Raw genomic sequence first — 27,746 nt, 5'->3', positions numbered from 1 at the left:
CGAAGCCAGCAGGCAGCTTTGGGAACGGAGAGCGTGCCCCCGTTGCACATTTGGAATGCCGACAAGATTGTCGTGTGGCAGGTGGAGCGGAAATGGGGTTATGCAGTAGATGGTTTTCCTTTCTAGTCCCCCGACCTCTCCATCACCCCCACCCCATTTGCATGCCACTCATGTCAGAGGCAGACGGCCCGGTAGAAACAGGTGGGTATCTCCGACAGGCCAGTGGCCCGAAAGGGGTGTGCTGTGTCCATCACCTTATGTTGTTTCCATCTAGGCCAGTCTGCCTTTGAGCCCTATGCCAGGTGGGGCAGACCAGAAGCCCACGTCATACAAGGGGGTTCAGCTGCTGCCCACGCCACCCACATCTGACACTGGGCGTGATGCAGGGAGGGGGCGTTCGGGCGGGCTCTGTGTCGCCCGGTGCTTTGCCTGGGTAACCAGGAGAGCGGCCTTTGGGGGCCTGATGTCGCCTCCCCCATTCATCATCTCTCGGGGGGAGGGGCAGAGCCAGTGTTTTAGAAGCAGCCTTCATCTCCATAGCGACTCCTCTCTGGGCAGGTGATGCTGGCAGGGCGGCTCCACCTCTGGATGAGGCTGCCTGGTCTGAAAGGGAGGGGCTGACCCTTGAGGTGGCGTATAGTTTGCATTTCATGGAATGTAGTATTGCGGCAGGTGTCAAACACATACACCGGGAATGAAGGTCTGAAACCCCGTCAGAACGCGGATTTGGGCGGCGTGGACTTCCCCCTTTTCCTCCTCTACACTATCCCTACACAATCCCTCCCCCACCCGTCCGATCATCAAGTGACAGCACGGTCATCTCCCAGGAACGCCGGGCTGTTTCACCACCAGTCACCAGCAGGGGTCCCAATTCTGATCACCTTGGTTATCAATCAGATGAAGTTTTTTTTTCCTTCTTGGTGCTGCTCTCATTTCTTAACCACCACGTCATGAGCGGAAGGCTTTGCTATTGGATAGTCTTCGACTGAAGCTGCTCGCGCAGCTGTAGCCCCCAACAGAATCCTTCCATGAATGCACAAGAGGCGGTCCACCTGGTGTGGATCGGGGTGGGCCGGGCTGCCAGGCCCGCGCCTGGTGCTTGGGAATACCTGCCCTTCGATGATGCCCGGATGGACCCAGCCACTGTGACGCAGTCCGCACAGACGTCATTCACCCCATAATCATATTTATTGATGGGGGACTTGACCAACCGCTGCAGCGGATTCTACTGGCGTTCGGTGCCATTTCTCATCGCCACAGTCTTCCCTGAGAGGTCTCAGTGAGGCTGGCCTCGGGCGTCTAAGTGAGAGAACCAGGCGGTTCCTTAACACTCATTTCTGATTTGCATTTGAAAAAGCCAGAGAGTACAACCGTACAAGTTGACATAGACACACTTATCTTAGGGTGACCAACTGGCATGGGTGCAAATTCAGGACAGTGTGTGTAAAAATTCAGGACAAAGGGCCAAAATTCCGGACAAAAATTCAGGACAGAAGGTCAAAATTCAGGACAAAAATGAGGGACAAAATATATATTTTACAGACACATCAGAGGATATTTACAGCTCAAGGCCCCGAGATTCTGGCCACACAGACGCCGTGCTGTCAACTGCTCTGAAATCTTGGTCCAGCGATCTGTCATTGCTCTCGCTGATGAAGTATCACACGAAAGGCAGAAACCATTAAACGATCCGCATGTGTTGCAGACAGTTGTGGAAACAAAAGCAATGTCCAGTGGTTGTGTTTGGCAGCCTCTTTATTGTGGTCGGCAGGTTCCACTGGTTCATTTGTTCATTTTTGTCTCTAGTGTGTGTTAGGGCTTCAGCTCAAGCATTCTCGGGCCTCTCTGAACTCAAGCAATAAACATGAATAGTTTGCAGGGCAGACTGGGGAACCCGAAATCTGCTTTGAGCGAGTCCAAAAACAGCCGCTGCAATCGCTGTGATTTCTCTGACTTTGCTTAGCTTAAAAGAGGTGCATCTGTCCTCTTCAAAATATGACGAGGATAGCAGTGCCATAGCACCCCGTCACTTCTACATCCCGGTCACTGATCTGCGCGTCGACTTCTCCTGTCCCGTCACTGCTCCTGCCCAGTCACTTCTCCTGCCCGTTCTCTGCTCTTGCCCGTTTACTGCTCCTGCCTGTTCACCGCTCCTGCCCTGTCACTGCTCCTGCCCTATCACCGCTCACCGCTCCTGCTCTATCACTGCTCCTGCCCCATCACTGCTCCTGCCCAGTCACTTCTCCTGCCCGTTCTCTGCTACTCAGTCACTGCTTCTGCCCGTTTACTGCTCCTGCCTGTTCACCGCTCCTGCTCTATAACTGCTCCTGCCCTATCACTGCTCCTGCCCTGTCACTGCTCCTACTCTATCACTGCTCATGCTCAGTCACTGCTCCTGCCCTGTCACCGCTCCTGCCCTATCACCGCTCCTGTCCTATCACTGCTCCCGCCCTATCACTGCTCCCGCCCTATCACTGCTCCCGCCCTATCACCGCTCCTGCCCTATCACCGCTCCTATCCTATCACTGCTCCCGCCCTATCACCGCTTCTGTCCTATCACCGCTCCTGCCCTATCACCGCTCCTGCCGTGTCACCGCTCCTGCCCTATCACCGCTCCTATCCTATCACTGCTCCCGCCCTATCACCGCTTCTGTCCTATCACCGCTCCTGCCCTATCACCGCTCCTGCCGTGTCACCGCTCCTGCCCTATCACCGCTCCTGCCGTGTCACTGCTCCTGCCCTATCACCCCCGCTCCTGCCCTGTCACTGCTCCTGCTCGGTCACTGCTCCTGCCCTGTCACTGCTCCTGCCCTGTCACCGCTCCTGGCCTGTCACTGCTCCTGCTCTATCATAGCCGCTCCTGCCCTGTCACTGCTCCTGCACAGTCACTGCTCCTGCTCGGTCGTTGCTCCTGCCCTGTCACTGCTCCTGCCCGGTCGTTGCTCCTACCCTATCACTACTCCTACTATACTTAATACTTTAGAAAAAATAAATCCGAACTGAAAAAGTGAAGTGATCCAATAGTAACATGCAGATTTATTTTGTCAGCACTGGGGCAAATGAGATTTGCTTTGCTGGGATGTGGGGGATATAGTGATATTTGGGATACTGTAATTTATTTACATTGGGATATCAATGAACAACATTGGCAAACTGCACAAGGCCTCAAGTTCCCTGCAAGTTTCCCACAGTGTGCTGAATGGGGAACGATTCTCTGTAATCAGTAATTGCAATCTATAGGCTCCAAGTGACTCACTTGCCATGTTATGTTTAAGGCAGACGGCCCATTGTCATTCTAAAGGTGATAATCAGCCTAAATCAGGATGACAATGGACCTGCCCTCAGCCTGTGTGAGGTCAGGGAGGGTCTGCTGCATCCTGTGGAGGCTAGAAGAGAAGTGCGAGCAGCCCCAAGAACTTTTAAACTCTTACGGCTTCTCGCAGGGGAACAGCAGTTTGCTGTAATTAATCCAGGCGTCAAAGGAATAATGATGGACAACGGACAGGACACCAAAATTACGGACCATCCGTGAAATTTACAGACGGTTGATCACCCTAACTTATCTGTGTGGCATTAAGATGCTGATAGCATAGCCTGCGAACCAATGGCCTTTCCGAAAGCACACTCACCGCTGATTCAGTGTACACAACCCCTGTCTTTTCAGGTAGGCCTCAAAGCCTTACTATTGCGCGTCTAATCTACCTATCTCAAAGGGCCCTAGTAAATAAGCAATGACGGTGTATTTACAGTGTCCATAACCCATATTTGAACCTCGGATTTGCATCAAAATTCAAACTGTGTTCATTGGTCACGAGGGACCTCAGCGCTAGAATACCCCCATGTAAACCTACTATTCACGATAGGGAGAAAACGCATCAGGCTGCATGCATCAGTTTTCCTGCTTTTCAACCCTACCACAAGAGGCGCTAGAGCACATTAACTATCAATATAAGACAAGATAAAAAATAAATAAAACTAAGTGGTCAAAGCCCTTTGGAGCCCCTGTCCACTGATCTCAATCACTAAACCTTAATTAGCCATATGGCAAGATAGAGCATTTTCCTTGATTGTTTCCTGTAAAGATCGTGGTAAAAACTTCAAGTCACAGCATTGAACTGTGGCAGTCTGTCTGTCATAGTCTGTGGTCAATGCGACGCATGTCATTGAGATGGAATAATTCAATATTTTATAGTGCTTTGTTGTAAATATTATAATTAGGGAAAACTAGTTTTCCTCAAACTAATGGCAGCACAACAGCATTTTACAACCAATGGAAACAAAACAAGTTGAAACAGTGTGGTGCCATTCCAAGAGAATGCACGTAGATGACGCTAGCCCTACATTGGTCATGGAAACATAGGATGCTTGTTGTGGTGTGGGCAGCACGAGGTGGCAAATCCTGTAAGGTCATGGCTACCTCAAGGTGGTTGTAAGATTCTTGGTCCATAACGTGGACTAGTCCTAGTGGTTCTAGAAAGGGTGTGGCATCATAGTGGACCCAGGCAAGGACCAAAGCATGGGACACCTATTATTGTTCGGACTTTTGAGTTACAACCTCGGTGTTGTGCTGAATCTAGTGCTTCAGTGTTCAGCGTGGAATGCTTGTGGCAGGCAACAAACCTCTGCATTTGAGTCTTTTTTCTACACAGCAAGTGTAAGCTCCATACAGACTGAATTGGCATTGTCAGTAAAGACATAGATAAATCACTCCATATGAGATTATAACAAAAGAGGTGGCACTCCCTAGGCCGTATTCCAGGCCCAGAGATAGAGTCAGAGAGCCCAAAGAAGCTGTAAAAACAGATAATAGCACTCATAACAGCCCCATGAAAAAGACGCTGACTATTGCGCGTTGACTAACACGAAGTATCGGCGGTTCCCTCGAATCCACCGCCAGATGTTGGCAAAACCGGCGGCCCAATGTTGTAACGACTACTTAAAACAGGCTGAATAACCAGGAAAGGATTAGTGAGCACTAAACTAAAGAACGAACAGGAAAAGAAAAACAACCCTAGAAAAAGAAAATAAAAGGTGCAAGCACACGCAATAAGAGGACTGCTTGTGTAAGGTAGCAGAATAGAAGGACATCCTTCCCTCATACAAAAGAAAGCGAATCTGTGGATCAATTGTTGCTGGAAAACAGACAAGTTAAGAACAGAGCCCTGGTGAGAACCTGAAAATTAACGTGAGAGGGTTCGAAACGCGTCGGCACATTGAGAAGCAATTGACTTGGAAGTCCTTTTGACTAATTAATTCATGTGTGGTCTTTTTGGAATGATTTTTTGCTTAGAGTATTTCTTACTTTTTTCCTTGCATTAAGTTGTAATGGACAGTAAATGAACTTGGTGTCAAGATAGGACACCCCACAATAATTGATGTCTGTTGATGAAATTGTTTCTATGTGATGAATTCTATTTCTATATATTTTTGAATTTTCTAGAGTATATATGCTGTCTTGTATAAATTGTAAATATGTATGTATAGTGTGTTTTTTTCTTTGATGAAATAATACAGAAACATTTAAAAATAATGAAATAAAACAGGTATGAACAAAGTATACCTTACAAACTTGAATTGATGTTGGTTTGTAGTTCTCAAATGTGAGACATGAAAGAAATGTGCAGCTGGTAATTCTTTGTATAAGTGTTTAATAATTGTCCATCCAACTGCACGTCCCAGGACCTAACTCCTTATATTCAAAAAGTATTCCAGGGAGTGGCACACATGATAGAAAGCCCAATCTGTGTTTGGGTGTTGAAGTGCCTGACAAACATGTGTCCGGGTCAATTGATCCATGAATCATTTTTAGCCTCTAAGTTGTCTCACTGAGGCCCAAGTTGAAAATAAGCATTTCCTTTCATGCCCATCTACACATTGTATTTCAAAAAGACAACAATGACATCTCTGATATTTGATGTGTGATATCTGCTTATCATATGAATGCTGATAGCAGTGCCACCCATCTTCTGAGTTTACATATTTGTTGAACACCATTAGATGTCAAAATGGATCTTGAAGGGCCCTGTTTCAGATAGCAAGAGTGATATTGGAAGCAATAAACCCCTGATAGATCCAAGGGCCCCTTTAGACCCTGCAGCAGGATCCCATGTCAAACAAATTATAGGCACATCAAATCACCTACAGTGCATAAACCACACTCCAGGCGATTGTAGGTGCCTGTGATTTGTTGGACTTGTAGTTCATACACTGTAAGTGATTTGAGGTGCCTATGATTTGTTCGCACTGTTGCTGATTCTAGGAGACTATGAATTGTTTGACTTGGGATCTGCTGTAGACCGTGCGGTGCCCATGGGTTCCAACATGTGTTCATTGTTTACCCAGTGTTAGCCCCTGACCAGTTTGAAAACCTGGTTTCATAATGTGAAAGAAATTGGTAAATAATACATTGATGTTGGCAACCAATCCATTAATCTTTTCCTAAAATAAGAAGACAAGAGATCAGTTATGATTATTATTGTTAATAAATATTATGATCAACATACAACCTTGATTCCAACAGCATCTGTATTATATGGCCCCTTGTCAGAAACAGTAGAGCACAGACATTTACAGACCTTATATTCACAGTTCCGCATATGTATAAGATTCACTAAGACATCAAAGATGGAATAAAGACTGCAGAATGATAACAGTGGGGATTGCTGCAAAGAAACCGGAGAATCTCAGGGTGCGCCTTTTCAAATTCTAAGGGCTTGGTTTGAAAATACTTTTGCTAAACCAGGCAGACAATTCTAAGCCAGAAGGTTTATCTCTAAACGGATCTGGTGCTTTACAGGGAGCACGCATAGAGAGAGTATATATTAGGAGCAAAAATGATAAGGTGACATGCTAGAGTCTAGCATATTAGATTGTTTATTAGAAATACAACCGCATTTTGAAAAGCTCCACCTTCCCATTAAAATTTCAATTTTTGGATATCTTTTGTTTGAGAATTAAATAAACTATCACATAATTTGTTTGAGGTGTACTTGTTTCTGTATTTATGATTGTTTTAAGGCGCAGGTTGTAGAAATGCGTGAAGTCGGGTTCTCTGGTTTCCAGTATTGATGTTTATGTTTTTGGGATTTTTATTGCGCACAACTACCCTGGGGTGTCTCGGCGCATATCGAACTTCCTGGGACAGAGAGCAGCCAAATGAATCATTGATTGAATAACCAGGTTTTCAGAAGTTTACGGAACATGATGAGAGTGGGACTGGTTTTGACGGACAAAGGGAGAGAGTTCCACAGCCTGGGGGTTGCTACTAGGAAACATCTATCTCCCCAGGTAGTGGTTCTAGTACGTGGGACAGGGAGGAGGTATGTGCAGGATGAGCGAAGTGATCTTTTAGGGGCATAGATCCGAAAAGCATCCTTAAGGAACCTGGGTCCTGAGTCATGGATGGCCTTGTAGGCGATACAGAGTGCTTTAAACTTAATCCGACTCTTAACTCTTAGCCAATGCAGATGACGTATGGCCGAGGAGGTGGGGCGGTGACTGGGGATGCCGAGCAGGATTCTGGCTGCCGCATTTTGAACTGATTGCAGTTTGGTTAAGACCCGTTCTTGCGTGTTGAGGAAGTGAGCGTTGCCATAGTCCACCTTAGAAAAACCGAGGGTGGTGATCAGTGTTTTTCCTGCAGCTGGAGAGAGATATGGCACCAGCTTCTTAATCTTCCTCACCATATAGAAGGAGGATGCGACCACTGCATTCACATGGTACTTGAATAACAGCTTGTCATCGAACATGACACCGAGGTTTCTGACCCTGGCAACCGGAGTGGGAGGTGAGCCCAAGATGAGCCCATTTCACTGGGCCACCAGGTGGAAGACCATTCCGGCGAAAGGTTGCCAAAGGTCATCACCTCGGTCTTGTCCGAATTTAATTTCAAGCAGTTACTCGACATCCATGAGCCAATGGCCAACATCCCCTCCTGGAATCTTGCAGCAACGGCTGTTCCATCCTTATTTACCTCCAACACCAATTCGGTGTCATCCGCATAGGTGGTTAAGCGCAGTCCGTGTGCTTTTATAACCCTCGCCAAATCCGCCACATATATATTAAATAATGTGGGGCTTAGCGAGGAGCCCTGGGGCACCCCACACGGAAGGGTGAAGGTGGGCGAGTAGAAGTGCCCAATTTCACCGCCTGCGTACGATTGGCCAGAAACGAAGCAATGAGGTTCCTGGCAAGATGGGTCACCCCCAAGGATGTGACACGGTTGATCAAGATGGAATTATCGACCGTGTCAAAGGCGGCGGACAGATCTAGGAGTACAAGGACCGCCGCCTCACCCTGGTCCACGATGGTCCTAATCTCGTCAGAGGCCTTTATCAAAGCAGTTTCTGTGCCATGGCCCTTCCTAAACCCGAACTGGGTATCATCTAAAAGTTGATGGTGATCGATGAACCCCGAAAGCTGTTGGTTCATGACTGCTTCAAATATTTTGGCCGGGGAATGGGAGGCAGGCAATGGGTATGTAACTAGCTGAGTCAGCGGGATCAAGGGACTTTTTTTTAACAAGGGCTTGATGATTGCATTTTTCCAAATTTCCGGATAGATGCCTGTCTGGAAGATGGAATTACATAAGTCCGTGAGCGGGGACGTAATAACTTCCGTGAGAACACTCAGTATGGAAGGGGGGCAAGGGTCTAAAGGTGAACCGGATTTAATAGAAGTAATAAGCTTGCTGATCTGTTCAGTTGAGACCATATGAAAGTTGGAAAAGGTAGATGTAGGTGAAGGGAACAAAGGAAGGGGGTCAGGGCACTCCGAGCGTTTAAGGGAAGAGAAAGATGAGTAAATATTAGTGACCTTGGTGGAAAAGAAAGTCGCTACCGCATTACAAAGATCTTGAGATGGCTCAATGGGAGGCCCTGTCGGAGGGTTAGCGAGAGAATCGACTACTTGAAATAGCTTTCTTGCAGAGTTCTGGGCGGACTCAATCTGGGCAAGAAAAAAGGCGCTTTTATGTGTGATGATAGATCTCTTATATAGCGCTAGCGCATCTTTGTAGGTTTGCTTGTCCGAAAGACAATAGTGTTTGCGCCAGCACCTTTCTAAATTCCTACAATACTGTCGTTGTAGTCGGAGATCCTCCGTGAACCATTGGGTAGATGGCGTGGCCCGGTTAGAAATGATGGATTTGGCCGGGGCTACTTGATTAATTGCATCCAGAATCCACTCCTGGTACCTGCTGGACAGTAGGCTGGGGTGTGGTGATGCCTTGTAAGGAGATCCAGCCAAGATATTGGACAATAGAGGGTAGTCCAGGTTTTTCCAGGCTCTGGTACTAATGGGGGTACGAGATGTGGACTGAGGAGGGTTGGGGTTATGATCCAGGATGCTGAAAATGACTGCAAGGTGGTCCGACCATACTACGGGAACAACTGTAGACAGTGCAATGTTGGGGTTGTTGGTGAACAAACCGTCAAGCCTGTGTACTACTTGATGAGTAGGGGCTGCCACTAACTGCTGTAATCCTACCGCTAGTAGGTCGGCAATAAGTTGAGTGGTGTCTTTGTTCCCTGCGACTTCCAGATGAAAATTGAAGTCCCCCAAGATGGTATAGTCAGAATGCCCTAAGGAGAGTTCTGTAAATTCATCAAGAGCCGAAAGGAAACGAGTATGCGGGCCAGGGTGGCGATATAAAAGGATTCCCTTAAAAACCTGATTGTGATTGAGTGTGATGGAAAAGGCACAGGCTTCACAATGCAGTCGATGAATCGGTTCGATTTTGGAGTGAAAAACCGCTTTATGGATAATGGCTAAGCCACCTCCTCTCCCCGTAGTTCTGTCCTGTCTTACCACACAGAAGCCTTCCGGGGTGTCAGAACAGAAATCCGGGCCAGAAGCAGCATCTCCCCAAGATTCAGTTACAAACAAGATGTCCGGCTCCTGGCTTGCAATGAATTCCCTAATTTCCAAGCTGTGTTTCGGGAGGGAACGGGCGTTAATAAGCGCCGAACGAAAATAGCGCTTAGGTGTGGGGCTGATGGTATAGGCGGAAGGCAAAGGGCAAGGGAGAGTATAATTACAGCCTGGACATGGGGCAGGGGCGGACACAAGGCAGCTGGGTGGGGGCAAGTGTCGACACCGCGTGTTGATAATGGGTATATTAAGTTCCCTCAGATGAAAGGAGGAATAGCGCAAGGGGGTACTATGGGCATCCATGTACCCAGGGCCAGGGGGAATGGCCCTGGTCCCGGTACAGGCGCGGACGGGCCTTTTGATTAAGTTGCCCCACAGAAGTCGATAGTCTAAGAAACGCTTTTCTAGAAACACCCCACTGAATAATTCTCAACCGTACAGTATAGAAAGATTCACTTGACCAAATTTCCATTCTCTTTTCCTTCTTCCAGGCTACACAGAGTTCAGTGCCCTGCACCTTTGTTCATAAGCTTCATGGTGTATGGCTTTAATAGCTTTCCTCTGCCTTCTCTATTTTCTGTTTATTCTTTTTGATGGTTATGGCCTAAGAAGCTGGTTAATATATCTTGCTTGAGGCTACACCAATAATTTAAACAGTGGTAACACAACTTCCTTATTTTGGTTTTTGCTACAGCTCCATGTGCCATTCAATATCCAATCAACATTTTCCATTTTAGTGACAAATTCTGTCGGTTAGAAGCATTATGGCTGTTAGAATGCCTTTATTTTGGTTGGTGACACAGCTCTTTGTGTCAATCAATAGTTACATAATCTTTTACATTTTTATTGGACACTGTTTTGGTTGGAAGCATTATGGCTACTAAAATGATAACCATCGAAATGCTCTTCCTTAAAGATGACATATGACACACTTTCTCACATCATGAACTCCATACTGGCTATCCATGTCATAAATGTATTAGTTTGCACTTAGCTACACTTTTCGTAGTTGGGGGGATCAGGGAGGGGAAAGGAAGAGTTTATTGAGGGGCATGCCAATACAAACACCCATCCACAAAAGAGTAAGTCCATTGCTATTCACAAACTACACTTCTAAAGGTACTACTGCCTAAAAGGTGACAAAACAGTAGTAAATGTACCCCAGCCCAGCTTTGGTGTTGGTCTAGTACCACACAAGGCCAGTTACAATTACTGCTATAGTCTCCAATAGAAAAATAGAGGCAGGGACTTAATATAACACCCCCACAGGCTATAATACTAAAATAGGAAATAATGCCCCACAGGAAATAATGGTAAAATAATTAAAGGATTCAAGTGTGTATATATGAAAGAAAACAAACAGTTGTTGTGTCTCCTTGGGTCATATCAATTAATTGTCATTTGGATTATTTCTTCTAATATTTCATCCTAAAATGCAGTTGTGTCTAAATTATAGTCTAGCATATTCACCTTGTATGTTCACAAGGTATTACATATGATCTTTAATTGTAAATATATATATATATTGCACAGGGGCTGTCATCACTGTGTAGGTATAGTTAGGTAAGACTTTTTATTGGAAAGATGTTTTTTTTTGCTAGTAACTTTGGCAATATTTGAAAAATCTTCACAAAACTAGAAAGAAAAATCATACCCTATTGCCCCTTCCTGGAAAGTTTGGGGATGATTTGTCACACAAGGGCCAAGAAAAAGAGGGTCCTAAAACTCAAATTGCTATGCAATTTCCATAGAGAAAATTAGAAACAAGAACCAAAAAATACAGCAAAATAAACACATTTGGCAGAAAGTTATATCTTTACCCAAAAAGCATGTTTTTTGTGATTTGGTGTAAATCTGTTCAGTAATTTTGGTGAAATTAATGTTTAAATAATATTGATATAGTGACAATTGGTCCTTCAGGAATGAAAAAAATATAGGGCTGTTGTTGGCCGAGCATGCTTTTTCTCCTGTCAGTAATTTTACTCCTGTGGGACTAAGATCAAAGTAGCAAGCTGTCTGATTGGTGGGTCGCAGTAGCAGAAGAACTGCTGTGGCAGCCATTGAAGGACACGGGTACTTGGTCCCAGTGTCCTTAAAACGTTTGAAAAATACCATGTAAGGGGTCAGAGGTGCCCTGACCCCTTGTTGTGGGGGGGGCAAAATCAAAAAAAGGGGGAGGGAAGTGTGCCGCGATCCCTCGAGACTTATGCAAGACTTCCTATAGAGTTTTGAGGGACCAGGAAAATGAATTACAAAAAAATTAGGGGTGTGTGTCCGTGGGGTTTGCAGACATATTAATATTTGAAAGGAAGGCTTTTACCTGTCAAAAAGGGATATTTTGACAGGTTTCAAGTTTAAACTGCAACAATCAGGTACACAAGGTAAACCTGGAGCCATGTTTGCACCTCCTTTATAGTGGATGGTCCAATAGGTGGATAAGTCTACAAGTGGCATTTAACTTCCAGGGCTTGCGTGCACAGTATAAATATATGACAGGGATTTACAGGCAAGTTATATGTGCCAGTGAGGAATAAGCCCATTTAACAAAGGGAGAGCATAGGCACTTTACTACTGGCTAGCAGTGCACAGTGCACAGAGTTCTAAAGCCAGCAAAAATATAGAGTCCCAGCTAAAAGCGAAAAACCCGGAGTGACCATGCAGAAAACACAAATTTCCTACAGTAGTCCTCTTCTCTCTTTTTAACAAAGACCCATTTTGGGTGATGATTTAACATCCTTTTTTTGCGAAGGTCATTGTCCTTTTTCTGTCAAAAGTAGCCCAGGATTCTGCTAACATGGTGGACCATTGTCAGCTTTGAGGCCTTGGGCTACAAAAACCTTTATAACTTTTGGTTTGATTGGTTTGAAAGCAGTGGATTCCATGATGTCTGCCATCGGATACTTTGAATATCCGTTCACAATGACAAGAGTTGTTATCCATCAGGCAAACTGCATAGGCCGGCACTGGCTCTGGTCCACGGCTCTGCTCAAAGATCTTCGGTGATGATAAGGGTGGTGGAGTTTTGAACACCTGTGGCTGGACAGAGTGAACAGTTTATGATTAAAGTTTCTGTCTGACTAGCCATTTCTTGTAACCCCACCTTCTCTCGCAATCGAGTTTTATTTTCGGCCATTCGCTGATGACCTTGATGGACTAGGGATTTTGTACAATCCTGTAAGGTTTTTGGGATTACTATTTTGTCTCATCACAGTAGGGTAGCTTCCCCAGTGAGGCTCAGCTTATGTCTCATCTTCCATATTTCGGAGCGCGCTTGCTGTGTAACCTCATCTCTCGCTTCGTATTAGGAGATACAAGTTATCCAGCTGTTGTCTCTCAACATAGATCTCTGCTAGTTGCATGCACAGGTCAGCACTTGCAGCATGGTTTGTTTCCTCTAAAGAGAGAGCCTTTGACCAGGCTCCCTGTGATACAAGATGAAGGAAAACTTCCATGGACTCTCAAAGCGCAGATATTCCTGAGTAACCTTTGCTGTGGTGTTGAGAGAGGTAGTCAGTAGGGTCATGTATACGTGACCTTTACTTGACCTCGAGGTTGTATTGTTGCAGCTGGAGTGCCTATTTTTCAATTTTAGATGGAGGAAGTTGCAACGTACCTCAGATCAGTGTGCTACGGATTTGAAATTCATTAGACCAGTAAAGTCTCTTTCAAATATATGCAAGTGAAAATGACTACATGTCCATCAGATCACTAGGGCTTCCTGTCCTATTTGAGAGTCCATCTTCTCTGTGTCACTTAGTGCGCTGGTAGTGAACAGGGTGGGATTCCATTGCTATCAGTAGTGTTCCTGGAATACGACTGCTGCCTGACTGAAGGGGTTATTACTAAAGAACAAGGGAACCCTCTAGGTAAGCAAGGACCTGCCGGGGTTGGCATCTATAATGATCTTTGTCTTGGTGTGGGTATCGAAGTAATGTAAATATAAATGTAGGTGTACTTATATAGCGCAACCTGTCACCCAAAGGGCATCCTGGCGCTTGCCTAGGGAACCCGTCCTGGTATTCCCCTGTGAGAGGCCCCGGCAGGGTATCCACAAGGTGAAAGCCAGGCATCCTGCCGCGAGGGGCCGTTGTGGAGATTAAGCTATTGCCCAGAGTCGCAGAGCGTGAACCCGTGAGTCGAGAAGGCACCGGAGCGAGAATTATCAAGACCGTGGAATTTTTAGCCCAAGACCCGCCGAGGCAGGGAATTGAACCCTGGTCCAGGGCCGATCTCAGCTTCTGGGTCTGCCGCCTCTAACCCCTGAGCCACACTTCTCCACATTACTGTAATGCATTGTAATGTCTATCAAAATGGCCTTTTAGGAGACATTGAATCTATTCTGATGTTCTAACTCCAATTTCCTTGTGGTCGGCAACTTGGTGAGGTTGCAAAGGGTTTGCTACCTGGTCGCCAAATTCAGAATAAAGCAACCACGGAATTTATCATGCCTTGGAAAGCTTCAGACTTTCATTGTGGTCGTGGATGGCAGTGCTTTCTTAATGTTTCCAAGTTTTTGGGGATTTAGGCTAAGTCCTTTATTATAGAATATGTGTCTGAATATTCTGTTGCTGCTTTTCAGGAAATCACATTTGTCCTTGTGCAGGGTCAGCACTTCTTCTCTTACCTGCTGAATGTTGTCATGGCGCTGTTTGTTGTACTTAGTTATCTTTTGGACGTAGATGAGAATATTGTCACCCAGGTTGATGACTCCTATGAGTCTATTCAGTGTTTCACCTTATGGTAAAATAGCCTCTATCTTTATCAAGCAGCAGTTGGTGGTATCCAGCATTCAAATCTAGTCTAGGAAACCACTTTGTACCATTAAAGTCTGCCAGAACGTGTCTAATGTTGGGAGTAACGCGCCTCTCCTGTGTGATTGCAATGTTCGGTAATCTCATGTTAATGCAAATGCTCATGGCATCGGGTTGGCTGCGTTTGTTGGCTACCACCATGGCGGAGATCCATAGTGTGGGCCCAGCCACTGATTCAGTTACCCCTTTGTCTTCCAATTACTTTAGTTAAGCTTTCACTTTATCCGGAGGGGAAAGAGGCCCCGTCTGTGCTGAAAAGGTCTAATGGTGTCGTTGATATGGAATTGTATGGGTCTTGCCTTGATACACTGCAGTGCTTTGTAAAGGTCACTGACTTTTGAGGATGGCATCACCTTCTCTTGTGTTGATGCAACAAGCAAATGAGATCACGTCATGTTTGCGCTATATAAACCTTTATAAATAAATAAATGCATAAATTAGGTTCAAACTGTTAGTAGTGTTATTGCTAATGAGGATGCCTGTGCATTTATTGATGACAAAGAATTTTGCCTTCAGGGTTTGAGTCTTGGGTGAATGGCTGTGATAAAAAAACCGGCAACTAGAAGTGGTCTTGACTGGCATAGGCAGAGATGTGGGTTTTTTTCAGCTGGAGGGAGCGTTTAGATGTTTTTTCTATAACAGTGTCTCCAGTGTCTATGACTTATGCTCCATGGACATTTATCTCACAATTTGGAGGGGGTCTCCGGCCTCTTAACTATTGGTCAATCAAAGACATGAGAAAGATGTTCCCTTCTTTATCTTCATCTGTGCAATACTCTTTAGAATCTGGGTTATCGCCAGCCACATGTGTCGATCGTGATGGTTGGTCAGGGGTAGAATGGATTAGTCTTGCACTGTTTACCCTGTCTAGCATTTTGCTGGGAATTTGTTGGCTAAAAGAGGCTCTTGTCTGCTGTATCTGCACAGATATGCATCAGTCTGAGTGCCTTTGGGTATGATTGGGTAGAGCTTGGGTACTGGTCTGGCACACATAATGTTCACTGTCTCAGTCTTGATGGTGTTTCTTTGCATTCTTTTTACGTCTAACTGTAACTCAGATAGTTTTGCAAATCCCTTATGGAATGTTTCCACAGAACGCCTGCATGTCGCAGTGCTTGAGTGTATTTTCTGTGCAGCGGTTCTATATTTTGGGCTGCCTAGGTCTTGTTTATGGTTATGGTGTGCTGTATTGGCTTCTAGGGGGTACACAAGAATGCTGCAGACCAGTGCTTAATTTGAGCCAGTGGGCTCCGGTGCTCGGCACCGTCATTTAACTGTCAGCACCGGCCATTGTGACAGCCTGCCACAAGGTAGTGCTGTCTAGCTCATTTAGAGACGACCACAAGAACAGCTAATTATCAATGCAATATGCCTTAAAAATGACCATTACCTTCTGCCCAAGCCATTGTTATAGCTTTGGGGGCATGAAATAGTGCAAATTCTTACACTTGTGTGATGGTTAGTAGTTGTGTTGTTACTATCATTGCAGCATGGCAGGGGCAATTTGTGGTGCAAGCTGCAGTGGCCTCTTGATGAGAGTCCTGGCACTTATTCTTTAACAAATTAAGCACTACAGCAGACTTTTCTTGTTTGTCCAAAGGAGTAGTATGCTGGGATACGAACCCTCACGCAATAGCCGGATGATCTGATGTGGTTGAGCGGGTGGCAGGAGCTAAGTCACTGTTGTTCCCTATTGGTCTCCTGGCAGCGGGACATGCCCACTGGAATCTGCTATTGCTTGGTGAATTGTTAGTGGGTTCGGCACTGTTAATGCAGGCTTTGTTGGGAGTGGCTCATGCAGGTTTATCAGATAGTGCTTAATTTGAGCCAGTGGATTCTGGTGCTCAGCACCGGCACTTAATCAGCAACACCAGCGCTTTTCATAAGCACCAGTTAAAAACACATTAATTTCCAGGGATTACATGATTTGCCTAGAATCACAAGCTGTTGAGCCGATGCCGAGGCTCGAACCTGGTTTCCCAGCTCTGAAGTCTGCAGCACTGGCCTTTAAGCCACATCCTCTCCTCACTTTCACGGTTAGCAGTTGGTTCTGTTTTAGGCGGTGCTAACTGGAGAAATGGACTGGTGCAAGCTGTCTCCTGTCGAGGGCACAGACACTTATTGTTTGACCACTGCTAACAGGGCTGGATGTATAGAGGTGTAGGACCATCACTGAGTGCCCCTATGTCTTTTACGGTTTCATGCCAATCCTTGTTGCTATTTTTTAGCCTTGGGTTGATGGCCCAAATGAGTGACAACCACTTTGTGATACAGTCTGGAACTGATGCTCAACTCACTTTTATAGAATTGACGTTACCCACTATTGTCACTGTTGTGCTCTGTATTATAGTGTGATGGGTGCCACGCTACAGTAAGTTTATGTCACTTAGCGATGTCATACCCTTTAAATTACTACATGAGTGTGCAGCAATCTTAGTGTAGCATCGTTGTACAAAGAATCACAGACTCTGGTTGCAGTTTACTGGAGCTTTATTTGGTGCATCCTGCTCATACCCTGTCCTTACTCTAACTGCCTTAGTTCCTGTCCCCGGCTCCTCCCGTTCCTGCTCCTACCTTTAACTCCACCCCCCAACCACTAGACTACATCACACAATCCTACATCTTCCCCTTTCTTAACAAAATGAGCTTAATGTCCTCAGTGTTCGCAATTCTTCAATCCACCACACGGGTCGGCAGATAGCCTGTTCTTCAAGCCTCAGTAGTGTCGAATCAGTGGTGGGCTTGGCTTTGGTCAATCTTTCCGTTGTCTTAATCAGGGCATAATTGACCACGTTGCGTGTGAACTGTTTACTCTCACATTCCGCAGTCATCATGTTTCCTTCCTGTGGTGTAACTGCTGTTGGTTCAGATGCTCGATCTCTTTCATGAGTGGATAATGTTCTGGTCCTCTTCCGAGCACCCGCATCTACTTTTACTTCCTTTTGTCTTGTCCGGTCGAGGGCAACACTGCCCTCCAATTCAGGGTCATGTATACCAGACAGTACAGTATTATCTGATGAGACTGTCTTGGTTTGGTTCGGTAACTCATTCGCGGCCTCGGGTTGTCTGGCGAACTCGTGGGCTATCTGTGCATAGGCATGTTTCTCTCTCATCCGATGATGATCTCTCTCTACTGACACGTCCGGCTTTCCTTGCGGAGTGACTGGCTGGTCCCTTCCCATCCGGTGACTAAGGTCCACTGTCTCTGTTTTCCTTTTTTAGGTCCTTTGAGTCAGCCTCACGGACCCCTTTAGGGGTGACGGTGTATGATCTATGTCTGAATATACTTGTGACTGACATGACAAGTTGTCTTGTGGAGTGACTGAGTATTCAGAGACCTTAGTGTGTGACATGTTGCTCTTGACGGGAAGGATGTCCTTTGATTCCATGGTGCGTTCGGGTGGTTGACGCCATGGCTGTTGTCGGGACCATGACCGGTCGACTCACGGGATTGCACAGACGTGCTTTCTGAGTCAGAGAAGTCTTTTGGCGACTTCCAGGATCGGACATACCCCTTTTAAAGGATCGGACAGACGCGCTCTCTGAACCAGAGGAGTTCCTGGCCACACCCCTTTTAAAGCGTTCCTTTGAGAGTGTATTGAGTAATAGATTTCTGAAATGAGTAGGCCGTGACACGTTGTTCTTTGACTCAGGGTTGTCTTTAAGATGCTTCTCCGGGCGCCTTCGTCGACTTGTCTTTGACGTTGTTTCATTTGAGAAGTTGTTCAACAACCACGTGCTTGTTCTTTGTGTTTGATCTCGAGGTTTTTCATCTTTGCCTTTTTCACATGACTTCTTCTCAGTTTCTTCGTTGTCCCGGGTGCCATTGATGCGTTGGTCTTTTCCTGTCTGTTGTTGGGGAGGATCAGTTCGTCTTATGCAACCTATTTCTTCTCCCCACTTATTTGGTGCTCGGACACCCATGATACGGGTGTGATGTGTTCTCCTGCTGGATGTTCCCTCAGACTCATCTTCACAACTTGGCGAAGAGTGTTCCTGTGCCGACTTCCAGTTTTGACCATTTTGATCTCTTCTTCTATAGTTTGTCTTCCTTACTCTCTTGTTGTGCAGGTTGCCATCTTGTACAGGGGTGCGATCTGTCCCACTTGACGCTCCCTCCTCGTCAGACTTTGAATGACCCCTTGAGGGTGAAGAACTCCTTGAGGTTGTCCTTTGACTGATTGACTCGGAGTACTCCTTGTCACTTTGTCTCTCCCGTTGTCTTTTCACTGGTCTGCCTTCCCTCTCTCTCCTTTTTGTTTTGTGTATTTTCCGAGTTTCATCAGTCCAGGCATCTTGATATTTTGCCTTCAGGAGCAGGTCTTTTGATCTGTCTCTTGCCTTAAGGTGTATTCCAATTTCAGCCTTCCTAATGATTTCTTCTAACGACCAATTCCCGCGCAGGATCTTGAGCTTTGTGTCGGGGTTTGCGCAGCCTTCAATTATCCGGAGTCGAAGTGCGTCCTCATTCGTAAAGGTGTTGAAATGGCAGCCTTGTACCAGGTTTTGCAGCCGAATGATGAAAGTTGGCAATGGTTCGCCTGGTTCCTGCCGAGCTGTGTTGAAAACGATGCGATCATGATCCACCTCTGCTTGTGCTGAGAGACGGGCACATAGCTTCTCTTGGAGTCTTTCATAGATTTCTGTGTCCTCTTTGGAAAATGTTCTGATTGGGCATCGGCCCTCAGGACCCACCAAATGGAGGAGCAGCATTAGACATTTTCTCTCTCTTTGTTCACCATTGGCGTCCAGGAAGTTACCAAATGTTGCCAGCCATTTGTTCCGTTTGAGACACAGTCTCCAAGTATCTGTTTGCACCCCTGGGGGTGGTACTTCAATGCAGGGATTGAACCGTTGCGCTACTTCTTCCCCCGCCATAAGAGGAGGATTCTGATAGATTATATTCGCAGGGCACGGGCTGTTCACTCGTCTTCTCGTCTTTTTAGCTGATCCTCTTTAGTCGAGGCCTTCGGTCTGGTCATTTGCTGGGACGTTGATAATCTTTGCAACCATCACAGTATGTGCCAGTGAATCAAACTTAGATTTTGTGCATTCCGAAGTGTCCACCACCCAGCTGCACTGTGCTAGACACAAGGCTCCTTCTCTTTCGAGTCGCATGCTAGTGGCAGGTGGTTACCGACTCTTCCATGGTGATGCTGGGCACGTTTGACATCTTTGTTCGTTCGGGTGTTCCCTGTCCACTAGCGCAAGTCCTCCAGTCACTTCAGTGTATGTTGTGCTTGTTTCTGGGACTGTCCTTCGCAGTCTTGCCCTCTTCTGAACCTCGTACGGTTCTGTCCAGCAGCTCCTCTCCCTTTGACGCTCCTCGTTATGTGTTCACCATCACCTTTACCCGTTGCTTGCGTTTGCTTATGTTTGTTTGCTTCTTCTCTCCAGTGCTTGTTTATGTTTCCCTATTACGCCTCTTGCATTTGCTTGGGCTTGTTTTCTTATTATACTCCTTGCATTTGCTCGTGATTGTTTGTGTCCACTTGTCGTTTTTACCTGGCTCTTGCATGCGTCTGCGCTCGTTTCTTTTCCTCACTTGCGTTGGCCAATGTTTGTTGCATCACCGTTGTAGGTGCTCGTGCTGGTTTGTTGTTTCTCGACAATGCTTGTTTATTTGCTTTTATCAATGCTTGTTAGCTCCTTCGCGCCAATGCTTGTGTATTTGTTTTCGCCAATGTTTGTTTGTTTGCTTTTGTCAATGCTTATTTGCCTCTTTCTGCCAATGCTTGTTTTCTTGTGTCGGCCAATGCTTGTTTTATTATGTCTGCCAATGCTTGTTTTATTATATTCGCCAATGCTTGTTGCTAAACTCGGCTCGCCTGACCTCAAAATGGCCGCCTACAGTTTGCACCGGGAAGATGTCCCAAAAGTTGCCTGACTCAAAGATGGCCGCCGTAGTTATCTGCAGGCAATACTTTCTCTCTCTTTACTCGACCCAGTTCCTTCACACAGGACTCACCGGCAGTCGTCCTCAAGAGCAGCACCCTCCAGATTCGGCTCCCTTTGGTCACTGCTACAGTCAGGTGAGGTTGGGGTGGGCTCCCGCCTTACTTTGCAGGGTCCTTCGGCGGCGGCGTGCCGAAACTCACACATCCGGCGTGAGGTTTTCCGACGTCGGATCTCCCTCGGGCTCCGATTTCAGCGCTTTCAGCAGCGCTTGGCAGCCGACCTTCGTGGGGCAACGTCCTCCACGCTGAGGCACTTTTCTCTTCACTCTGGGGCTTGGCAGAGTCGGGGTGGGCTCCCGACTTCTGCTCGTGCAGCACTCACCAGTTTTGCACGCTTCCCGCGTGAGTCGCGTTTCGGCGCGAACAGCGTCTCTTCTTCGAGCGGTTTAGCACTCAGTGCTTCGGCTCCCTCTTGGGTCCCTCTCGACTGCTGGAGGGATAGGGTCACCTGCTGCTAGCTTCTCTCTCTGGGGCAGCTCCACACAGCAGCGTTTTCTTCTTCTTGGCGCCGCATGGGACAGGGCTCTCTTGTGGGGTTCTGTGGGCTAGGTTCATGCCCATCCCACCCTCGTCGCCAGTTGTAGCATCGTGCTACAAAGAATCACAGACTCTGGTTGCAGTTTACTTTATTTGGTGCATCCTGCTCATACCCTGTCCCTACTCTAACTGCCTTAGTTCCTGTCCCCGGCTCCTCTCGTTCCTGCTCCTCCCTTTAACTCCACCCCCCAACCACTAGACTACATCACACAATCCTACACTTAGCACCACCAAACAACACACAGTTCATTTACCAGTTTTTCAAAAACAGGAAAAGTTCTGTTCTCCATGGTGCAAGTAATCAGCATGCCCCTACAAAGACAAATCACTCAACCCTGACATGAGCATCTACTGCAGACCAATGGACAGACTTCCAGAACATTAGATGAATCGCGACAGTCGCAGCCTTCTTGGCTCTTTACGGCCCGACTCCTGCCCTGGGCACTGAACTGAAGCCAACTACAGAAAATCTGGGTTGATTCATTCATGCAGCTCATGTGAGCAAGACATGCCTTTTCTTCCACGGGACACTAAACCCCACAAAATACCAGGTTATTATAAACCCTTTTACACCTTCTCACCTTTTTTTTTAAAAGTATATCTTTATTACTTTTTTTCAGTCCGCGAATAATAATGTGGGAGCGGACAGAAGAGTTTTCATTTTTTAGACTTTACTTCTGACAAAGCAACCGAGGTACTCATGTGCTATATTGTATGACATGTTGGGTATAGGAGTTAGGTTGGTTTGTATAAGCTGTATCTGCCTATATTTGTCGAATTATTAGTTGTAACTTTACAGCCCAAATACAACTTTAACCTTCCATCCATTTGATATTTCTCCTCACTGGCATATTTTACCATTATGTAACTGGCTGTTATATGATTTTACTATTCTTTACTAACGTTCCTTCTTCAGTTCCCTTCCAAAATGTCAAGGCAATCCATACTCACGTAAGCCTCCACCACTTATGGGTTCAATTTCCTTTGGCTAGATTATCAACTTGACTAGCTGAACAAGCTTTGTAAAACACATACCTTCTTCCCTCATTTAATATGTGTCTTTTACATAGTTTCTGTGGCCAATTTAGTAAAGATATATGCTTTGTTCGTCATACTGTAGTTCCAGACAGCAACCCCAGAATCATGATTTGTTAAGCTGCATTGTAGATTCCAGATGTTCAACAGGAGCAGCCAAGGCTTTTTTATTTTTGGTCATGACTCTTATTCACCTGTCCATCTCCTCCATTTATGTTTCATGTGTTCCTACTTAACTGTCTATTGTATGGTATTTCTATAGCGCAAATCTAGCAAAAAGATACTAGAGCACTGTACAGGGTCAAAGATAAGCATAAAGTCAACGAGTAATAGAGGTGGTAGCTGGGTTGTGGATGCCTATTGCATTGTGATGCAGTGTTCTTTAAAGAGGGAAGTCTTCAACTCTTTCTTAAATTGGATCTGCACTGGGGTGGTATTAATGGATACATGGATGTTGTTCCAGATGCTGGGATGCATAGATGGAAAAGGTCAGCTTCTTTTTTACACTTCTTTGTCTATTGTTTGATGGAATCTTTGCTGCAAGTGTGCTGCGAACCACCACAGATGATGAGATTGTGTGCAAGCACATTACATTAAATGTTTAACAAATAATGAAATAAATTAAATATATTCATTTAATTTCTTATACATTAAATAATCAAAATAAATCCTGCCCTCACTTTCATTTTCATATTATAATTATTTATTTTTAAGTAATTTTTTTAATAAATCATATTTGGTTTATTAATTTTAATTATTTGTATTTTTTATTAAATGTAAACGTTTTCTTTAAATCATTTTTAAAGAAAAATTAAAATGCTCATGAAATAAAAAAAATTATATTTTGAATATAACTTTTAACACATAAGAAATATTTAAATGTGTAATTTGAAATTTGAAATTATTTATTTCATGTAGTGTTATTTTAACTCCTTGCCTCCATTATTTTCTATGGGAATGTTTTGCAGTGCCTGTGAGTGGTTATGTGTGGTGCTAGACTTACTGTAATCCTGGACTGGAGTGGATTTTGTAAATAGCAATAGGCGTACTCTTTTTTTGAAGGATGTCTGTATTTGCATGTTCTAAACCCTTCATTACCACTCACTAAGCTTCTCCTTACCCCCTTTTATTTCCCTCTCAATTAGTAGTTAAGTGACCACATTTTTCAGCCACTCCCTTGGTCCCTCCACATTTACTAGTAAAACGAGCACATAAGATGGCTGCACAGAAAAGTTAGGAGAAGCAGAGGAGAAGGTCTTTACAAGTAAGTGTGGGCATAGTATTTTGTAATACATGCAAAGTGCTACTAAAAGTACTATAAAGTGCAGTTTGTGAATAGGCCCTAAAGTATTCAATAAAAGTAGTCAATAAAAACGAAATATGTAAACTATCATCTGTAATTTTTTTCCCACCATAATACACAAGCTTTCTTTTAGACCTAAGCATCCAACCAACGCTTAGAAGGATATGGTGACTGGCAGCCACAATCACAATTACTCTCACACTATTATTTTAGGGAAATACATAGAAGCACCAGATTTGTTTAGGACAAAAAATGAATTTTACTGTCCACACTCAAATCAAAGGTAAAGGTAAAAACACAGGGAAGCAAGAGGACCTGGGATCAGGCAGAGCAACGGTGGCATGTGATTTTCCAAGCAATGCCTTTAGGTACCCCCTCATGTCTCATAGCACTCCATGCATTGCTATTACTATCCCAAGGGGCTCGTTGCAGACTGTGTATGAGACAAGAAGCGGATGCTTTTGATATACATGTATGTTTTAGGGCTCTCACATAGACTTCTTGACAATTGCTGCTGGCTGCATCTACTATGTCTTCTTGGTAGCACCTAAACTGCCTTGCTTCTCCTTGAGATAGCGTTGTCCACGCATCTTGTTGAATGGGCGACCGTTTGCATCATAGCGCTGCTGACCTCATTGGGGAGAACTGATTAGCCAACTGTCTTTAAAGAGTTGTCATGTTAGCTTTCCAAAGTTTATTTAAGAGATTATAAACCCATCTGTGAATGCTTTCAGATAAATTTCTTTGCTAGACCACTTTCAATATTGATTGGTTGCTTTGTATTCTTTGTATAAACAAGTACACACAGGAATGAAACATGTAGACATTAATGAGTAAGAATAGGAAACAGACACACTTTGCAAGTGATCGAAGGAAATACATGCCAAATTACATCATATTCACCACCATCTATTATTTGTCAAGCTATGATATTCTAAACCATGGGTCTCCGACCTTTCTTGTAATGCTACTTATGTTCAATGAAAATCATCCCGAGCCACTAATATTGTATGTGTTGTAATAATGAGTACATATAATCCAGTATTTGTAAAGCACACAATTACCCGAGGGTGACAAGGTGCTGCGGGCCGTCGGGAAGATTGAGCAAGCTATTGCCTAGAGTCACATGGTGCTCAGCTGACCTGATGCCTGCACCGCTGATCGAACCGTGAACCCCGTTGTCTGGAGTCAGGTGCCCTGGCCGCTGTGCCACACCTCTTCCCTAAGAGATAATATTAGATTAGTGACCACCATATGTAAGATTACCAGCAGTGATCACCTAGTGCGTCCGGCACGGTTTCTAAAAGTTATATTAGCAATAAATCTTGTCTCCCCAAAGCTGCATCATTTATCACTTAAGTATCAGCTGTAAATATATTTGGATTTCAGAAAAATACACACATTTTCATCTCAAATAGACACTTATCAAGGGTGGTAAACATATATTAATTCAACCAATCAAAACCTTCTAATGTATTAGTCTGGGCTGATCACAGGAGAGATACTTACAGGTAACTGGGAAGCTACCTGTAGCTCACAAGCTACTAATTGGAGAAGCCTGTTCTAAACCCTTCCACTAAAGTTTGGAAACACCATTCTTATAAATTAGCTTTCCGATTCAAAAAGTCGGGTCAAAACTGCAGATGGGGAAAATAGAAAGAACCAATCTCAACTTTAACATTTTCTGCTTCTTAAGTTACAAAATTAGTCCTCGTAATACTTACGTAGCACACACCACAAACTCATATTAATAGGTGTTATTATCCTCCTCATTGGTACGTTATCGATATTGGAAGAACACAAGGTAGATGTGAGATTTGAGCCTCATGATTGCAAGGCTCACACGTCTGTGACTTGCTGTGGATATCCAATGTGCTGGACTAGTTGAAAATGTAAAAACAGTCAAAGACAATGGACCATTTTATGGCTTTGGCCTCCGTCCCACAATCCCCAATCTGCAATGATAAGGCAATGCCTATGTCTATGTCAGGGCCTAAAATGTTCCAGCAGAGGCTGTGAAAGGTGCCCAAACCTTTGCTTGGCCTTTGCAATCCAGCTAGACTGCCAGCAATAGGGCCCAAATGATCCCACCTCCAACCAGGAACCTTCAGCCTGCTGGTCGAGATGGAGACGTCTGCATGCTTCTAGTCGTGCCATTACTTATCCACACACCTCTTAAGAACTATAATGTCTACAACACCAAGGGTTGTTTTATTTATTTATACAGTTTGGATAGCGTGAACATGCCAGTGAAGGTATCAGATGGGGGGTTTTAGGCCAACCATTTATTCATCAGGAATGTTTTCACTTCTAATTTTAAGTAGGCTGTAGAGGGACTCAGACAGATTTGCTTAGGAAGAGAATTCCCAATTTTCTGTGCAATGCCTGAAAAAGCTCTGTTGCATGTTTTCTTTTTGCAGAAAATCTGTGGTTTGAGCAGCATTGAGCTGTTACTTCGCGATGATCTACATCCAACATATAGTTCCAACTTTTGTGCTAGGTATCTGGGAGTGTTGAAATGTGGGGCTTTATGGGTCATGCAAGCGATATTTATATGAATTTGTGGTTCATTATGGAGCCCGTGTAAGGATTTCAGGTCAGTGGAGATTTGATTGTTTCTTTTTGTTCCGGGGACGAGTCTGGCCGCAGCGTTAAGAGAGGCCCGTGAAGGGGCCAGTTTGTATCTGGGAAGGCCCCTGGATCATGGGGGTGACTAGGGCTTGGACCGCAGATTTAAGGTCATCTGCATATAGCCATGTCTGAACTGGGGTGGCAGAGTGGGCTAAAGAACGGTGATGGGTTAAACCCAGATCTTTTGACTGGGTGTGAGTGTTTGATTGGTTCAGATGCTCCGTCCATTACCACCCCCTTTTGTACCGCTTTTGGCCGCCATAAGTGTGGCAGGGTATGCTCAGACGTGAGTCCCTTGCTCACTTTGCCACTGGATTCAAGCAAGCCGGGCTGAAGAACGGCTGGAATGCCAGAAACCGGTCCTTGGAAGCTTGTTTCCGGTCCACCCCCTTTTGTACCGGAGTTGTAATATTGGGCTTTACCAGAGCAAGTATATTCAAAGATAGCATAAATCAAAAATGTACATCTAAAAATCATTTTGTAACCAATCTTAATCATCCCCTTAATTTCTTCAGGTCTATTAAGTTCTGCCTACTTTTGTCACTTTTCACAGGTATTAGTCCTGGTCACTAGCACCTGTCTGGTAAGCGCCAATCAAGTACCTGGTCTATTCTTAAGCTTTAGGAAAAGTAGCACAAACACAAAAGTTTATTTACTCCATGGTATTCTAGAGATGAGATACCCATGATAAGTAAAGACTACTTACTCTTCTAGTCCTGTCCTAGTTCACCCTCCATGATCGCAAGACATTAGGTATTACTAGGTGTTTGCACAGCATGAATTGACATTGATTCAGCATCTATGGTAATTGAAAGTATGGACAAGTAGCAATGCTATGATTTGTGCTGTGTAAATCATGCTATGAAGTGCCAATGGTAGATCTCTAGATGTCATAAGGCGTGAAATTGTACAAGATGCACAGATGAGCAAGGCATGTTAATACAACTAGGTGCAGGCTTGCACATGTATTGGTGGATTTTCTGAAACTGCCTGCTTTCTCAGAGCAATCCTAAGCAGCCATGCGATCCAGGTTAGCCCTATTTATATCAAATAGTTTGAGAATCAGCTGTTGTCAAACATGTAAGGAGGGTGTGAAGGTTTAAGCTCACAGTTGACTGGGTTTTGCTTTGCTAATGTGATGGCCACTAGTAGCCAATATCCAGAGTTTTTCTGTAAGTATGATTTTGGAAATAGTTAAAGATTTCAAGAGTCAATTGAGTTGAGACCTGCACTTTAACCTACAGTAGTTAGTCTCACTTTAAGATCTGACATGGCAAGAAAACAGAACAGACTCTCTCTAAAGTTCTTCATGCAATGAACAACCATCTACTTTCCATTTCTGTGATCATTGAAACGTCAGTGTAGTCTGACGCAGTCGGTCAGGTATGATTGGTGGATAAGCTGATGTTCACAGCAAGAGCTTGGTGAGTTACTGTCTACTTTACATCATTTCACCAAGAAGGGGGCTAGCGGTTAACACACCTTTAAAGGAGGCAGCCTGCGTGGAAATGTGTTCACACATCACGCAACACAGCCCTTGCTTGCCAGACATGAAAGATCTTCAAAAATGATAAATATCTAAGATCATCACAACTTTGAAGA

At 44.9% G+C, this 27,746-nt stretch overlaps 1 protein-coding gene across 2 annotated transcripts in view; it reads left to right on the top strand.

Moving 5' to 3' along the window:
• The window catches only part of MAP1A (microtubule associated protein 1A), a 769,586-nt gene that overhangs the window by 432,531 nt on the left and 309,309 nt on the right, over positions 1 to 27,746 (top strand). The window lies entirely within an intron of this gene.

Source organism: Lissotriton vulgaris, chromosome 2_1 (genome assembly GCF_964263255.1).
Source record: "Lissotriton vulgaris chromosome 2_1, aLisVul1.2, whole genome shotgun sequence".
Taxonomy (NCBI): domain Eukaryota; kingdom Metazoa; phylum Chordata; class Amphibia; order Caudata; family Salamandridae; genus Lissotriton; species Lissotriton vulgaris.
The sequence above is the reverse complement of the archived record's forward strand: the minus strand, read 5'-3'. Positions and strand labels throughout refer to the sequence as shown.